Below are 5,662 nucleotides of genomic sequence, written 5' to 3'. Positions count from 1 at the left end.
GATGCGACCCACAAAGCGCCCCGACATCCCGGTCTCCCTCGAGAGCTACACCGAAGTTTTCCGGCACCCTCCCTTTTGGAATGGCCTCCACCATGCCCTCATCCTCACCCTCTCCTACCCTGACGCTGTAACAGCCTCCCAACTGGCCTCCCTGCCTCCAGCCTCACACCCAAGCTGCCGCTGCTGTTGACGACTGGGACCTGGGCCTGCTCTCCATGTCAGCTTTCTCCTAATAAAACTTTCTGTGGCTCCCAGAGGCCCCACAGAGAGAGTATAAACTCCTCTGCAGAGCGGTCATAACCTTTTTACAATCTGGCTGGGATAGAGTCTCCGTGTTAGGTGGGATGGTTCAGGAGCCAGAAAACCTGGGTTCAAATCCCAACGCTGCTGCCAACCAAATGGGAAACCTTGGGCAGGTTAGTCCACCTCTCTGAGCCTCGGGCTCCTAAAGGGGAATAACAGCACCAATGTCAGGGTGCTGCTGGGAAGATGAAATAGAAAACACGTCATGAAGGACTTTGCATCCATTAATAGTAAGTGCTCAACTCATTCATTCATTCCACAAATACGAGGCCTTACTATGTGCCATGCACCGCTCATGCAGCCCTGAACAAAACTGACAACACTCCCCCCTCTGGGAACTTATAGTATAATTAAGGGAGGCAGACAAAACCAACATAAGTAAAACCCAAGGCGTGTTGTACATGCTGTGCACTATGGAGAAAAAAAAAGGCAGGGAAACAGTGGGATAAGGGGACAGGGGTTGCGATTTTAAACAAGTGCCCACGAGAGGGTGACATTTGAGCAAATCCCAATGCAGGTGAGGGAGCCTACCATGGAGAGCACCCACTCTACCAGTGGGTAAGAGTGTTACGGTGGTGGGAACACCAGTGCAAAGGACCTGAGGCAGGATCAGAACTGGTGTGTTAGTCATATTACTTTTATCATCACTATTCTTTCTTTCCAGTTTCATCTCCCTTCACCTCCTCCCTTTCCTGCACCCTTCAGCCAAATGAACTACCAGAGCCTCCCCAAGCCCTTCTGTGTGCACATGCCTTCGGACAAGTCACACTCCATGCAGGAATGCCTTCCTTTCTCTCCAACTTCTACTCATCCTTCAAAACCCAGCTGAAAGGCCTTCTCCTCAGGGAAGCTTTCCTTGACTTAGAGTCCATGGCCCACTCTCTTGTCCCCTTCTGCTATAACCTGAAACTGCATGGTTAACTGCCCACCTCCCCAGACGGATCAGTGAGTTCTGGAGGGATAGGACTGGCTTTCGCATTGCACCCCTAAGCACAGCACAGTGCGGTTCTGTGCACTGACCACCTGATGAATGAAGGCAGAAACGAAGGATGCCCCAGGCCTCCCCCCTTACAGAGCCCTCGCCCTGGGCATGCCACCACGAATGACCGCCTCTGTGAATGCTGGCCTTTTCAACGCAGATATAAATCTGCAATATGAAACAGGCTTTTTAAAAATAACAGCACATTTTTCTTTTTCCTTCATTGTTTTTTTTTCTTTCTGCACGGCTTATTTTTCCAGTGCAGCCCTGGACCAGCTGTAGGGAAGTCCCTCCCAGGCCCACTCTAAGAATACAGGGCTCTGGGGCCTCTAAGGACTCCTAGGCCCTAACAGGGATGGAGGAGGCACCAGACGGTTCTAGACGAGCTCTGGCACCAAGGCTACCAGGCACCTCTGAGCCAAGAACCTTTTTGCTCAAACGCGATGTTAGGTGGGTTACCTCTGGGAAACCTTATAGCCCCATGTGACTTTTCCAAAGTGGCTTCTCCTTGATGGGTCTGGAGTTCTCTGCCCTCACTCTAAGAGGGCATCCTAGAGAGATTGCATCAGATCCAGGGTTCCAATTCTGGCTACATCATTGGGTAGCCCTGGATACTTTCCATCACCTCTTGGAGCCTCAGTTTCCCCATCTGTGAAATGGAAATAATAATAATACCTATCTCTGTTTTCTGCATATGGTATGTGACATGCTTAGGACCATACCCTAGGACACAGTAAGCATTCAGTAAATATTAGCTGCCTTCATCACCGTGACCTTCATTTTCATCAGCCCTGGATCTCTTATTGTGCAGTTCCTTCACTAAATCATATACTCTCCAGATCAGAGACCTCAACGATCCGCTAAATCTCACCCTCTTGGCCCTCCTGGAATTTTCTCTCATACATCCCAGAAACACAGTCCTTCTGGGGGTATGAACATCTGTAAATATGGAAAGCTTGGTATCCATACTCTAAGGGCCACTGTGCCTGCCACACCTGACACCTCCTTCCTGCTGGACTACCTGCCCACACCCCAGGGAAGCAACGTTTATAAGGAATCCTGTCCTTAGCTCCCAGCACACCATGAGCCTGCAGCCAACGCTCAGAGATTCATCAGAAGATAGTTACTGAGCAACTCACGTGCACAGACAATGGAGACACAGCAGCACGTGCACACCAAACCAGGCCCTACTCTCACACCAAACCAGGCCCTACCCTCACAGAGCTTATGGTCTGATCAAAGAGTAAGACTCAATCAACGTTGTTGTTCTTCAGTCGCTAAATTGTGTGTTTTGTGACCCCATGGACTGTAGCCCGCCAAGCTCCCCTGTCCATGGGATTTCCTAGGCAAGAATACTGGAGTGGGTTGCATTTCCTTCTCCAGGGGATCTTCCCAACCCTGGGGTTGAATCTGAGTCTCCTGCATTGTCAGGTGAGTTCTTTACCACTGAGCCACCAGGGAAGCCTGCAATCTGTAAATACACCAATAAAAATAAAACCACCACTAAGACGAGTGCTATAAAGGAAAGGCACATGGGCCATGAGAGATTGCCGTGGAGGGCTTGACCTAACCAGGGAGGGCTTCCCTGAACAGGTGATGCTGAAGCTGAAAGATGAAGGATGAGGAGACCCACACAGATGCAATGGAACACATCACCAGGGCAGGGAAACATGAGTAAAGTACTACGTTCGGCTGAACATGATGAATGGAGGGATTCAAGATGGTGTCCCCACAGTGTCTAAGGGCAACTGAAGGATTCCAGAAGGCTTTTCGGGCAGGGGTTGACAGACTCAGATTTATGTCAAAAAGATCACCCTGGCCACTGAGGATGAGCTTTTCCAAGCCTGTGTGTGTGTGTGTATGTATCTCTGCCTAGAATGCTCCCCCAGTCTGTATCAGTCAGGACAGGCTAGGTTATGCTGCAGTAACAAACAACCCCCAAATCTAAGTAGTTTGAAACAACAAAGGCTTAACCATCACTGATGCTGCACGTCCATTATGAGGCACCAAGGGGGTTCCACTCAGGGAGCGACACAGGGACCCAGGCCAGCAGAAGCAGCCACCAACCCTACCTCCTGCCAGTTGCCACACCTCAGGAAAAGAGCACTTAGGAGGGTCTCAACACCAGCAACCAGATGCTCTGGACCAGAAGTGGTATGGGCCACTGTAGTTCACAACTCATGGCCCCAGCCAGCACAAGGGGAGCTACAGTCAGTGCTACACGTGCCTGCCTGGAGGAACTGGAAATATTTAGGGTGTAGCATTAAGCACCGCCAGACACTCACTCCATCTTGCTGTCCCCCAACCTTAACTCATTCATTAGATCACAACTGTTTCAGTATTCCAGAAGGAGGGACCGACATGTGCCGGAGATATCAGAGAGATGCAGGGAAGATGGAAGACGAGGCCAAGGAAAGGATAGGCCCACATCACTCAGAGGCTTCTAAACCATGGGAACAGTTTGGTTCTTTACCCCACAAGTACTGTGAAGACTTTTCAATGCTTTATGCGGAAATGGGGAGTCTGCTGTGATCTTCTTGGGAACAGATCACTCTGCCACCCTAAGACTGACGTGGAGGGGAGGTCACAGGTGGAGTTAGGAGGCTCGTGCTATTGTCTTGGGAATAGACAGTGGTGCTTGACCAAGACGCTCGGGAAGAGAAGACAGAGATGTGGATGGAGTCAATTTAATCGGCTGAAGTTCCCTAGATCTGGAGATACAGTGGATTGCAGTGTGGGAATGGAGACACCAAGGTTTCTGCCTTAGGGACTAGCAAGATGGTGGCAGCCTTGGACAAGATGAGAGCCCTGGAGGTGGTTTAGGGATGAAAATGATGGAACAGCCTCGGACTCTGTGTGTGGGTCATAACTATGAGATAGTCAAGAGAACGAGCTGAGGAGGCAGCTGAATAAACAGGAATGACTCCTGCCTACTCGTCCAGTGGTCTTCACTTCCTTCACACTTGCCAAGAACTTAGAACCAGGGGAAACCCCTCCCCCATTTAAGTCCAGGTGAGGAAACATTCAGAAGTCTTACTTGACACCAAAGACAACAAATTTTTGAAACATATCAATGCAAAGGGTCAAGAGGACAGAACTGTAACTCAGGTCAGAGTAGTATGTAAGTGATAGCTGTGAGGGCTGGTGAAGGACTCCTGGGACCAGTGAGGGGAGCCCCTCACCTCTGAGCACGTCATTAGGGTAGGCAGCATAGACTCTGCCTCAGTTGCCCCTTGGAGGCCCCAGCAAATTTGGGACTGAATGGACCTGGGTGGAGCTTGTTGGGCAATTCTGATATTCCCTGGAGAGTGTTCTGCAATAATCCCAGGAAGAAAAATACTTCTTAACTCACTGTGGGCTATGGGCTAGGCACTGTCTCTGTGCTGTCTCATTCCATCTCACAACTGCCTGCCCAGACAGGCTTTGTTGGCCCTACTTTAGGGATGGAGGAGCAAGATCCAGAGAGGTCAAAGGCAATCGTGCCAAGTCCAAAGTCCCAGGTCAGTATGAAGGGGAAGGAGGACTCCAATGGAGAAGCCCTGTTTCATTAAACTAAAGCAACCGGCCTGGGCTCTATTCCAGAGAGGAAGGTTTACAGACACGTGCCTACACAGAACTCTGCTCACCCACCTCTGAGAAAGTCAATGAGCAAAAATCATGCCCCACTCCCCAGGGAAGAAGAGTTACATCTGCCCCATGGACCTCATAGCCCCAACCCCTTCCTTTCTCTCAAGGGAAAATGAGGGCGAAGGACAGCTTGGGTGCCACAGGCATCATGCTTCATGGAAAATTCTTTTGCTACAGCACAGACAGAACCCCCAGTTTATAGGTTTACAGGCATCAAGAGCCCTGTCTCATTCTTCCCCCTGTCCCCGCGGACAAAGAGCTGGGTGTGTTTCTTTTCAGCCACTCTAAATTATATACAACAGCCTTACTCCACATGAAACAAGCATCTGAGAAAGAAGAGAGGTTTAACATTTTTCTCCCTGAAGTCCCAGCCCATCCCGGGGGTGGTCTAAGCCCCTATCGCCCAACAACACCCCGTACAAGACACGAGCAACTTTTCCACCGGCACCGACCAGCGCTCAAGACAATCTGTATTCTCCTTGCAGCCACTTGCCTGGGGCGTGCTGGCCTTGACCGGAGAAAGGTCATCGGCCGCCAAGTGCCTGCAGAGGAGACTACCTTGGGGATTGCGGGGGTGGGGGGTGGGAATGGGGGGTACACTCCGGAGAGATTTCCCGAAGAGTCTACACCGCACCTGGGATACGAAACGTGCTAAAAGAAATGCCCCCGGCGCGACCATATTTACCGGGAAATCGTGCACCCCGTTGGAAAGAGGGCCCCCCACCGCACCCCGGCAGGACTCATGCCTCCCAC

General features: G+C 50.8%; 1 protein-coding gene across 1 annotated transcript in view; it reads right to left on the bottom strand.

Moving 5' to 3' along the window:
* PRDM11 (PR domain containing 11) overlaps positions 1-5,662 on the bottom strand; it is a 91,795-nt gene that overhangs the window by 85,070 nt on the left and 1,063 nt on the right.

Source organism: Bison bison, unplaced genomic scaffold, assembly GCF_000754665.1.
Source record: "Bison bison bison isolate TAMUID 2011002044 unplaced genomic scaffold, Bison_UMD1.0 scf7180017864178, whole genome shotgun sequence".
NCBI classification, from domain to species: Eukaryota; Metazoa; Chordata; class Mammalia; order Artiodactyla; family Bovidae; genus Bison; species Bison bison.
This window is presented reverse-complemented; position numbering and strand designations above follow the sequence as displayed.